Below are 13130 nucleotides of genomic sequence, written 5' to 3'. Positions count from 1 at the left end.
GAATCACTAATACAGAACCCGATGAATGATATCTCTTGCCTGTCTATACTGTTATCAGAAATCATCAATGATTTAACAGTTCAGGTACTGTATGAAACTATAAACTTCTATTTGCACAAGTCCCGTTCTTGTTGATATTGTTTAATTTGGACATTCCCTTCAGCTGATTGAATTTCCTGTTTTCTTCGTTTATTTCATTAAATCTTTATTGATTTTCAATTTAAATTTCAAGTATTACACTTGTACAGAAAGCAATAATAGAAAAGACACTAAGTACAATATAATTATAACTCATAAAATTAACAAACATTTTTACTATTCATGCTCAAGTCCTCAACTTGGGATCAAAGACTCAAAAACACAAAACATAAAGGAAAATACTAAGAATTTAACAAGAAACTGAAAGCTGTAGCTCTAAAGAGGTCATCAAATAACAAATTATAGGGCTCAAAGATTTTTCCCATCCAGTCGAGACATTGCCACAAAAGTTGTCAATTGAGATGGTTCAAAGAACACATACTTAACAGTACGAAATGTACACAATACATTTACATGGATGTCTTAAATAAAAAGTTGCCCCCAAAGATATAACCCCAGGTTTCAAAAGAAGAAATTCATGGCGGCGTTTTTGCGTCTCCCATGCTAAATCTGGAAACATTTGTGTTTTATGACCAAGAAAAGTTTTTTGTCTATTTTTAAAGTAAAGCTTTAACAACCATGTTTTATCAATTGGTAGAGCTAAAGTAATAATCATAGTGGCTGATGATGCTAAGTCCTTCTCAGATGTCTCTAAAATTTCTTGAAATGTTTAAGGATTCTTGTTCTAAAGGTTTTCCTTTTTGTTGTAGATTTTGTCCTTTTTCAGGGAGGTAATAAACCCGTGAAAATGGTGGTAACTGGTCTTCAGATATCTCCAAAATTTTCACTAGACATCTCTTAAGCATATTTTTAGGTGTTACCAAATCGAGTCTAGGAAAATTAATTAACCTTAAATTGTTACTACGTGAGTTATTATCAAACATTTCAATTTTACTCCTTAAATTAGTGTTATTTTTAACTAGAGTCTCTTGTAAATATTTGGATGTTGTCGTTTCCTTTTCAATTTTCTGAATAGTTAAATTAGAAGAATTTATATCTTTTCTTATATCTCTCAATTCTTTATCATATTCCTGAAATTTCCTTTCAGTTTGTTGAAAAGTAGGAGTAATGGTCTTAACAAAGTCAGCCATTAGGTCCCATAAGGAATCTAAAGTTACTTCAGCAGGTTTATTCGATACAATTGGAACCTGTGTGAGTGTATAGTGCTCACTGTTCTGAAGATTTTCTTCAGGGCCTTTCTTCTGGGTTTCCCCCTCTTGCAAAGATGTATCTGCCCCAGATTTCTCCAATGGGACCCTTGAGAAATGAGCCCCAACCTCCAAGCTCTCCTCAGATTCCTTACTTGCCTCTGGGGAAGAGAATACCTCAGATCCCGGGGTTTCCCCACCCCTGGGAGAGCTGGTGATCTGAGGCTGCGGGGGTGGAGCCCTAACTTCGGGGCTGAGAGTAGTATCGGGCCCAAGAGTGTCCACTGCGGGTTCGCCGCCATGTGTCCTCAGCAGGCCGCCATCCGATGACGCCGAGACCTCCTGCATGCACCTTAGAAGCTCCTGGATATTACCGAGACCCGGAGCTCCAGTGCGTTGCGAGGCAGAAGCAGCGCTCCGGCCCCTTCTCTTGGGCATCGCGGTAAGTGCTGTTGAAAGCAGTGCATGCACGTAGATCTCATGCATATTCAGTGGGGAAATCCTCAAAACCCGACTGGATTGTGGCCCTCAAGGAGGGACTTTGAAATCCCTGTCCTACAGCAATAGTCAAGGGTTTAGGTCAGACATGGGCAAATCCGGTCCTCGTGGGCCGGAATCCAGTCGGATTTTCAGGATTTCCGCAATGAATATGCATGAGATCTATGTGCATGCACTGCTTTCAATGCATATTCATTGGGGAAATCCTGAAAACCCAACTGGATTGCGGCCCTCAAGGAGGGACTTTGAGATCCCTGGTTTATACTGAAATGGAAAATGCTATCAGTTTTTAACCTGAACATACAGACACTCAGGGTGACGGGATTTCATAGTGGAGAAGGAGGAGATAAAAGATTGAACGAAGACATAAAAAGGAAATGCAACAAATGTAGTGAGCCAAGGACAATGGAAAAGAACCGCAGCCAGATGTACAAGATGCAGGCAACTTTTATTTTAAACAAACAGATTGTTGCGTGCAAATATACCCCTTTTATACAAAATATGGGACCCGTCTTCTTCAGGGGGTCCCGAAAAATGGTGGTTTCAAAGGACACGCAACAAATAGGCCTGGTCCGTGAGTTGAATAGTTAAGCGATAAAATTGTACTGCTAAGAGAGCCAAAGCAGTGGTGGCAAAAGATGTAAATGTGCTGAAGGGAGAAGGAGAGAGTTAAAAATATGAGGGACGAGAACAAGCTGTGTATCCTGCTTGCAAAGAACCAAACCAAGAGAAGAAAGGAAATTAAAGCAGAAAAGAAATGTCTCCTGGGTGGAGCTGTTGAAGCTCGATGAAGGCTAAAGTCAAAGAAATGCCTCTGCTTCCTGAAAAAAGGAGCCTAGGAAGTGAGGTCAACCTTGTTTCTCTTTTATGGGTCTTCTCCTGTCTCCATTTTACTGACACCCTTTCGCCCACGTAGCTGTTTTTCTCTGCTTCAGCGTACATATGCTTTATTTCTCAGGAAGTCTCTCTTCACCCTTTTTTGTATTCTTTCCAGCCTAACTGAATGTTAGGAAGAAATTATACATAATAATAATAATAATAATAGTTTATATACCGCAGGACCGTGAAGTTCTATGTGGTTTACAATGATTAAAAGATGCTACAAATTGAGTGGAATTAACAAAGTTAAAAGCTAGTGATTAACAGCTCTAGGGATCAGTTATTGTGGAATAAGATTGTACAGGTCAGTTTCCTAAATACTTCAGGAACAGATATGTTTTTAGGTGTCTCCTAAATTCCCCATAGTTATTAGCATGCATAAGCAATTGTTCCAGATCTTTACCCCATAATGCTGCCTGATGTGAGAAAAGATGCTGATGATGTCTTTTAAATTTACATCCTCTAACCGGTGGAGAAACAAAATTCAAGTGTGAGCTTCTCTTATGTCTGTTGGTTGAGAAAGAGAAAAGGTCAATCATATATTTAGGGGCTAAACCGAATAGTACCTTAAAGCAGAAACAACCAAACTTAAACTTCACACGTGCCTCCATCGGCAGCCAATGCAGAAGTCACTAGGAAGGTGTTACATAATCATAAGAACATAAGCAATGCCTCTGCTGGGTCAGACCTTAGGTCCATCGTGCCAAGCAGTCCGCTCATATGGCGGCCCAACAGGTCCAAGACCTGTGCAGTAATCCTCTATCTATACCCCTCTATCCCCTTTTCCAGCAGGAAATTGTCCAATCCTTTCTTGAACCCCAGTACCGTACTCTGCCCTATTATGTCCTCTGGAAGCGCATTCCAGGTGTTCACCAGACGTTGGGTAAAGAAGAACTTCCTAGCATTCGTTTTGAATCTGTCCCCTTTCAATTTTTCCAAGTGCCCTCTTGTTCTTTTATTTTTCGAAAGTTTGAACAATCTGTCCCTCTCCACTTTCTTTATGCCCTTCATGATCTTGTAAGTCTCTATCATATCCCCTCTAAGTCTCCTCTTCTCCAGGGAAAAGAGTCCCAGTTTCTCCAATCTCTCAGCTTATGGAAGGTTTTCCATCCCCTTTATCAGATGCGTCGCTCTCCTCTGAACCCTCCGAAAATTAGTTTGACCGCTGCATTTTGCACCAGTTGTAATCGCCACATATTCTTCTGGGAAACTGCCAAATAGGCGATATTACAGTAATTAAGTTGACTTAGTACGAGGGATTGAACCAGAATTCTAAATGATGACACATCAAAATATGCTCTAATGGACCTAAGCTTACAGAGAGTGAAAAAACCCTTTCGGATTAAGGAGTCTACCTGATCTTTCATGGATAGGCTCTGGTCCAGTGTCACACCCAATACCTTCATCAGCTTGTGTCTCTCATTGAGCCTGTGTTACAATTAAACCTGCCAGGGTACCATGGAATTGAAAAATCACTCTAAATAATAAAAAAATTTTGTAGACCTAATTATACCATCTGCACAGCATCCTTATAAGCATTATTTAGAGTGATTTTTCTGTTGCAATACATCTTCCTTTATCACTCTTTTTGTTGAATTGCTTCAAGCTTACCCTTTTCTTATATAGGGTACCATGGAAAGCAGAGGCAGAGTTACCATATGGCTCCAGAAAAAAGAGGACGGATTGAGACATCCGGGTTTTACTTAGGTTTACCAGATTTTCTGTTTGGAAAATCCGGCCCCCCTCTAGACCCACCCCATTCCATCCATCCCTGCCCCATCACTAACCAGTCCTGCCCCAGCCCCGCTCCCCGCTGCCTGCTCTCATCCCTCCTGCCTGACGTGATGTGGACAAATTGCTGGGTTTCAAAAAGGCGTCCGGACCCCCGGACATGTCCGGAGAAATCCGAACGTCTGGTAACCCTCTCAATGGAAGTGAAACCCAGATGTCTCTATCTGTTCTCCTTATTTCCATTGCTTTCAATGGAAGTAAAACCCGGATGTCTCAATCCGTCCTCTTTTTTTCTGGAGCCATATGGTAACCCTAGGCCAGGGGTAGGCAATTCCAGTCCTCGAGAGCCAGAGCCAGGTCAGGTTTTCAGGATATCCACAATAAATATGCATGAGATAGATTTGCATCTCAAGCAGGCAGTGCGTGCAAATCCATTGTGAAGATCCTGAAAACCTGACCTGGCTCCGGATAATGGCAACATAATGCTGTAGGGGTGGGTTGGGAACAACAGCATGAATGGAAAAATAGGCCTCAACATGCTCTCTGTGGCCATGATCTAATCTAATCTAATATAATCCTTAGGTTTGTATACCGCATCATCTCCACGTTCGTAGAGCTCGACGCGGTTTACAGTAGGAGAAATAGGAAGGAACTACAACAGAGGGTTAGAGGTAGAAGTGTGAAGAAAATTTAGAGGACTTGGGATGCCAAGAGATAAGAGTTTCCTTGATTCCTAAGTTGGAGGGAGACTTACATTTTTTGAGAAAAGCCAGGTTTTCAGATGTTTGCGGAAAACTTGGAGAGAGCTCAAGTTTCGAAGAGGGGAGGTAAGGTTGTTCCAGAGCTCAGTGATTTTGAAGTGGAGGGAGGTCCCTAGCTTTCCTGTGTGGGAAATGCCTTTTAGCAAGGGGAAGGATAGTTTTAATTTGTGGGAGGATCTGATGGTATTAGGGTTTGAGGAATTCCAAGAAAGAGGGATAAAGGAAGGGAGGATACCATATAGGATTTTGAAAGTTAAACAGGCGCATTTATAGTGGACCCTGGCGATTATCGGAAGCCAGTGGAGCTTGGCCAGGAGCGGGGGAGACATGGTCAAATTTACTTTTAGCGGAGTCAACGCCATAGAAAGTTTGATAAACACTGGGTTAGGCTGCCCTCTTTTCTCCTCTCCTCTCCCTGGTCAGCAAAGAGCTGACACATAATCACAGACAAAAATACATACAAACATATATGCAAGGACACAGTCACATGTGCACACACTCATGTACAACAGACACATACATATACATATTGTGAGTAGAATTGAGTAAGCTGGGAATATGGGAGGTGGTGGAAAATAATTGTATGATTGTGAAAGGTTTGTTTTTTTATTTTTATTACCTAGACATAGGAAAATGTAAGGCAGATAAGCAAATCTGGATAAATATGTAATGACACATAAGCAAAACAGACACACATGCAGAAGGTTTGGAAATAATTCCATGATGCATGCTTCACATGTTTATTTTCCACCATGTAACCCTGTTCCTTACCCCTAGTGCTGCTCCCCTATCCCTGCTGAGCAGGCTCTTAGTGATTCAAATTAGAGAATGACATGAGGACAAACTTTGTCCTCGGCCCTGTCCCCATGAGCTCAGTCCCCGTCCCTGTGAGCTCAGTTCTCATCCCCACCCCGTCTCTGCGAGCTCGGTCCTCATCCCTGCAAACTCTGTTTGATCCCATCCGCACAAGCCTCAAATAGTTATGATTTCATATTGAAATCATTTTATTAAAGTATAAAAAGAAACAATATTCTGAACAATTGCCATTTTATACATCACATATAATACAGAACAAGAATCAACAAAACCCCTGTCTCCCTTCCCCCTTACAAATATCCCCTCCACTTTTGAGAAGACTGTGATAAGCCAAATTACTACTGAATGGTACATAGAAAAATCATGCTAACAGAATACCTCAGTCACACATAGCAGGAATAGTGTTAGGGGAGTGCAACTAGGGCAACTGTCCCCTGGCCAGAGAGAGCCCTAAGCCTGCTGGAAGCTGAAGAAGGCACAGCTTTGTGATCCTCAGCTATATCTAATACCAGCTCTGGCAGGATCCACATTTCTAATCTGATCACAAAATAGAAATAAAAGGGTTCCCCCCTACCTTTTGTTGTCTGTTTATTTTATTTTTCAAAATGAAGAACAAAAAGAAGAGACTGCAGTGATGATGTACAGAATGCCAAGACTTTATTAAGCAATCATAAAACACATAAAACAGTTTGTTTCCAAAAGGACTGATAAGACCAGATCCAACACGGTCCGCGTTTCGAAGAAAACACTCCTTCTTCAGGGGTCCAAATGCATATCAGAACAAAATAACCTGATGGATAACAAAAGAATGAAAGCTGGAGACAGCTGAAGGGAATGTATGAATCCAAACTCTCTACCTGCGGGTCTCAGGTTCTGGTTTCTGTTTCCTTCTGCCTTTTCTTAACTCGCCAGAATCTCTTACCCATTTGACATTTCTTCTTTCTCTTATCATTTTTCCCCATGTTCAGCATCTCCCTTATCTGTGTCTCCTATACTTTCTAGTATTTCCCTGGTCTATCTCCCTGCTCTTTATTTGGAAAGACCATTGCCCCATCACACTCCTGTTTTGACTATTGTTCTCATAGGCTTGCTTTCTGTTGGACTTTTTTTTATTTTTATTTTTTTTTGCAACTCTATCTCCCTGTCTTCATCATCATCATCACCATTCTATGTCCCCATCCCCTCTTTCTGTGTCCAGTATCACTCCTCTGGAAGTTACATCAAGGAGTGACTCGGCAAAGGGAAGACATTACATTAGTGATTTCTATTCCGCCAATATCTTGCAGTTCAAGGCGGATTACAAAAGAAGTTATCTGGCTATTTCCAGAGGAATTGAATAGTAGAGTGATTTGCTACAGAGAATTGGGCTGAATCTTGCGGTGTTAGTTTGTCTTCAAGGATGTCTTGAATAGGATGGTTTTTATTTCTTTTCTAAACGATGTGTAGTCTGTAGTCGTTATCAGTAAATTGGAGAGTTGGTAGTCTAGATTTGCTGCTTGAGTGGCTAGAAGGCTGTCGTAACGTTTTTTTCATTTGACGTCTCTGATTAGGGGATGAGTGAATGGTTTGTGCGTTCTCCTGTGTCTGGTTGAGGTAGTTTGGATTAGGCCTCGATGCAGGCTTCTGAAGATTATTCTCCATGGTGTGGATGATGACTCCTGAAGTCAGAAGCTTTGTTAGTCGGAAGCCCGACGTCATAATGCCATTGTACAGAACCATGGTGAGGCCTCATCTGGAGTACTGCGTATAATTCTGGAGGCCACATTACCGTAAAGATGTGCTGAGAGTTGAGTCGGTTCAGCGAATGGCCACCAGGATGGTCTCGGGGCTCAAGGATCTATCGTATGAAGAAAGGCTGATCCAATTGCGGCTATGCTCTCTCGAAGAACATAGAGAGAGGGTAGACATGATTAAGACGTTTAAGTATATCACTGGTCGCATCGAGGTAGAAGATGATATTTTCTTTCTTAGAGGACCCTCGGCCACAAAGGGGCATCCGCTGAAAATAAAGGTGGGAAGTTTCATGGCGACACCAGGAAGTACTTCTTCACCGAAAGAGTGGTTGACAATTGGAATGAGCTTCCGGTACAAGTGATCGAGGCCAGCAGCGTGTCAGATTTTAAGAACAGATGGGATGCTCATGTCAGATCTCTAAGAGGGGATGGGTCATCAGAGTGCGATCTCTCAAAGGGTAGCTAGGGGGGTGGGTCAATAGAGTGGGCAGACTTGATGGGCCTTGGCCCTTTTCTGCCGTCACTTTCTATGTTTCTATGTTCTATGTTTCTAAGGTAAAATAGGTGTGGGCAGAGAAGGGAGCTGGGGAGGAAGGTTTAGGTATGCTGACCCGGGCGCAATTGGTTTTTCTTTTATCGCGGGAGCAAGGCTTTTTTTTACCACTCTGGCAGAGTGGTAAAAAGCCTTGCTTCCATTCCCACAGTAAACTGGGCAAAATTTTTCTTGTGGGAACCCATCCCCGTGCCATTCTGTAATTCAAATGTGTATTTCATTGCCTTTGTTACAAATTCTACTGTGAAACCTAAGGCTCCTTTTACTAAGGTGTGTTCGCCATTTTAGTACACCCATTACAAGTCTATGGACGTGCTAGCGTTTAGCGTGTGCTAATATTACACACGCGCTAAAACGGCTAATGTACCTTAGTAAAAGGAGCCCCTAGTGACTGAATCATATAGTTTTCTGTACGGTGACACCAAGTCCCTAGATTTTGTACTTTATTATGGGTTGCTATGTGTATTTCCTTCTAATTGTGAAGAAGCACGGAAACCATTATTGCTCCAGGCAACTGGCACATTATAGGAGTGTGTGGCGCAGTGGTTAAAGCTACAGCCTCAGCATCCAGAGGTTGTGGGTTCAAACTCACACTGCTCCTTGTGACCTTGGGTAAGTTACTTAATCCCCCTGTTGCACCAGGTACATTAGATAAATTGTGAGCTCAGTGGGACAGACAGGGAAAAATGCTTGAGTACCTGAATAAATTAATGTAAACCGTTCTGGACTGCCTTAAACTTTAAAATACATCATTTGAAATTTGTTGACAGTGATATCTAATGATTAGATATATTATCATACGTGGAGGGCCATTTTTGATGGTGCATCTAAATCTGACTTTGGATATTTGCTGTAAGACATCCAAAGTCTCAGGTGGAGAAACGGCCATTTTTTTAAACTAGCAAAACCTCGAGACGTCCAATTTTTTTTTCTGACAAACACCTACTTACAGATCATGGTCATCAGGGCGTCCGACCTTAGGATGGCCAGCCTTGTTTGCTATTTTTGACCAAAAAGAAGTCCAAGTCTAAATGTCTAAATCCAGACCATTTGGACATGGGAGGGGCCATCATTGTAATGGACTGGCCACATAGGCATGTTAATAGAGCAGGGGGCATCTTAGAGGGCACTGCTGTGAACTTCACATAAAGGGTGCCAGGTGTACATCTCACCATATACCCCTTATAATTTATACTGAGCCCTCCCAAACTCCCCCCAAACCTACTATACCCCCACCTGTCTACCACCCCTATAGCTGTTATGGGCTGCAGGTAGCAGTATAGTAGGGTTTAGGTGGCCTCACATTTTCCACCATAGTGGTTAGAAGTTAGTGAAGTGGTTAGAGAGGCGTATGGGCCTAGGTCCTCCTCTCTATGGCTCACTAGCCCACTCACCAGGCTACTTAAGACACCTGTGTGATGCTCTACTAGGCTTTCTCATACCAGGTGCTGAAGTTCTAGAGATAGGTACGTACTGTTTCATTGACATCTTTGTGGGGTGGGAGGGGGTAAATAATCACTGGGGAAGTGTGGGAGGTCATCCAGTCAGTTTGGGTACCTTTATGGCACTTAGATGCTTTTAAAACAGGTCTAGCTCAGAATGTTTAAGTTTCATCCAGGGCGTTCCCAAGTCTAAGTCCGCCCAAAGCCAGTCCAGAACATGCCTCCAACCCCCCCCCCCCCAACTTTAGTTTTGGACACACGGAGGCAGAGGCTTCACAAGATGGACGTCCTTGCGATTAGGCTGTCCGAGTGCCGATTTCTCAGTGTTTTGGAAATGATCCCCTTTGTGTCATTTTATTATTCATTCCAAATTCTTTCTTTTCTCTTTTCCAGGTCAGACATGGGTGATACAATCACATACATATATGAGTTGCACTGCAGATACAAATCCCCCAGAGATGTTCAAAGAATTCCATAAGCCATGCTCCTTAGTTATAGTTATACTTAGCTTATTTGATATATCTCACTTTTCTTAACAATTGTTGTCAAATCAAGGCGGTTAACAAAGTTAAAAGCAATGGGGCTCATAATCGAAAGAGAAAAACGTCCAAACGCCAATAATAAAACCGGGTTTTGGACGTATTTCTAAACGACCTAGGCCTTCATAGTGCCACTCAACGTCCAAAGCTAAACGGGGCGTTTCGGGAGTCGTGTCGAGGGTGGGAGTTGGGCGGGACGTGGGCCGGCTTAGACTTAGTCGTACAGCCTGTATAACCCAAAGTTTAACAACAGAGCCTAGACGGAACTTGGACGTTGTGACTTAGACCATGCAAAACATGGTCTAAGTCACAAAAATCCACCTAAACTCACCAGATAAGCATTGAAAACACATAACACAGACCCACACACACCAGACCCCAGTGATCACCAACCCCCCCCATAAAAATCTTATTCACAACTTTAAATTTCAGCCTCCAGACCATCATCACCTGGCCGCCTGGCATAGGAAAGCCTAATCGTCCAGCCCAGAGGCAGCTTAAGTCATCTTGGGGGTGGGTTAGGGATCCATAGAGAGGAGGACCCATGCCCCTGTAATCACTGCATTGATACTTAAACATGTGCACTGCCCTATACACCTCCAAAACCCTTTTGTACTGGCATATAAGTGGCTCCTGCAGCCATAAGAGCTATTGGGGTGGTAGATAAGTGGGTCTAGGGGATTCTGGAGGTGGTTTGGGGGAGCTCACCATCACCTATAAGGGAGCTGTAGTGAGGAGAAGCCATGGCACCCTTTTTGTGAAGTTCACAGCAGTACCCTGTAAGGTACCCCACTATTTAGGTGGCATGTCTGGGTGTGCAGTCCATCACTTTGCAGACCCCTTCCACATCCAACAGGGCTTGTTCTAGGCGTTTTGGACTTGGACGGAAATGTGATATAAAGATAGACGATTTAGTGGTTTGGACGATCAGATCGGCAGGACGTATAATTAGACGATTTTCGAAAGTAAAAAAAAGTTGGACGTATCTTTCGAAAATGTGTCTTAGGCTCTTTTTAACTTTGGATGACTTGCGAGATGGACGTAAACGGACTTTGACGTCCCTTTCAATTATGCCCTTCAATGTGTTCAAAATAATAAAAACTTAAAAAAAACAAAAACATTAACCAAACAGACAGGGAAATACAGGCAAACTGGGAAACTTAGAATTTCCCTATCTGTCCAAAAGGTTTACAATCTAATCAAAGCACCTGAATAAACATTTATATTGAAATATTTATTTTGAAAAGTTTACATACAACCAAGCATGTCATAAACAACCAAAGTACACAATGCAAACACAGCATCACCCCACCCTCCCATCCACCCCCCCAATACCCCACACAAACATAACAATCCATCTTCCAGAATGCATGGCTATTCAGGGGTTCAATAAATTACTGCAAGCTTTATGAGTCAATGTGAGCCAAAAGGGCTCCCAAATGGAACAAAACAAATGTCCCTGTGGTGTGTCCAAAGATGTCAAAGAGATGAATAAACATTTATTAACATGCACACAGTACTAAAACTCTAAGGGAGAGGGAAGTTCATAAACTGGAGGCAGGCAGTGGCAAGAGACTATTCATGAAGAAAGACATGGTACTACTCGAAAGGGTCCAGAGAAGAGCGACTCAAAGGGTTAAGGGGCTGGAGGAGTTGCCGTACAGTGAGAGTTTAGAGAAACTGGGCCTCTTCTCCCTTGAAAAGAAGAGACTGAGAGGGGACATGATCGAAACATTCAAGATAATGAAGGGAATAGACTTAGTAGATAAAGGCAGGTTGTTCACCCTCTCCAAGGTGGGGAGAACGAGAGGGTTAAAACGGGATAGGTGGAAAACTGGAACGCTCTTCTGGAGTCTGTCATAGGGGATTCAAGACAGTTAGACAAGTTCCTGGTGAACCGGAACGTACGCAGGTAGGGCTGGTCTCAGTTAGGGCACTGGTCTTTGACCTAGGCGCCGCCGTGAGAGCGGACTGCTGGGCACGATGGACCACTCGTCTGACCCAGCAGGGCTCTTATTAAAGGTATGACAAAAAGAACCAACGAGAACTGCAGTGAAAATGCAAAGCAAAAACCCAAAACAAAACTGCAGGAATTTATTCAATAAAATCAACAAAAACCACAAAAACATATATCACATATATAAAATGAGTACATAAGCTGCAATATTTATATCCAAAAGCTGGTTATTTATCCAATCTGGTTTTCTGATACTCTATGTACCAACATCGACGGGACCCCTGAGGAAGAAGTGTTTTTTTTAGAAACACGGACCGTGTCGGGTACAGTCCACACAAATAATTAGGACCAGCTTTTGGATATAAATATTACAGCTTATGTACTCCTTTTAGATATGTGATATATGTTTTTATGGTTTTTGTTGATCTTGTACATTTCCCTGCATATTAAAGGAATAACAGGATAGAAATAAAATTCATAATCAGCTTCAGCCTTAGAACGAGGAAGGCAGCTTTTTCTCAATCTTCCCCTCATATTTTTTTTTTTCACTGCTATGAATGGGGTCACGATCCAAGTTTAAAGCTGGTATCATCTGCCTCCACCCTGAAACATTTCCTCTGCAATCATAGCTTGTCCTTCTGTGAACTGGCCAAGCGAAATGGCGCATCTGACATCTTCTGCAATCCTTTAGTGTTAAGATACAGGCTTGTCTTTCATCAATCTTTGTCTTGTCCCTTTCGGGCTGGCAGATGAGTGGAGTGGGCGCTGCTTGCTCGAGGTTTTGCCAAGGAAGAACTACTTGGTCACAGGTGTAAAGGAAATGCTGTATACATAAGGTTAAATGCAGCTTCCTGTAATTGTGGAGTCTGCTCACATCGCTTGCTGTAATTAGACTGAGCAGGCTGTAAGGCCAGAGGCATCACATCCTCACTGAA

The sequence above is a fragment of the Geotrypetes seraphini genome, chromosome 18, assembly GCF_902459505.1.
Source record: "Geotrypetes seraphini chromosome 18, aGeoSer1.1, whole genome shotgun sequence".
NCBI lineage: Eukaryota > Metazoa > Chordata > Amphibia > Gymnophiona > Dermophiidae > Geotrypetes > Geotrypetes seraphini.
This window is presented reverse-complemented; position numbering follows the sequence as displayed.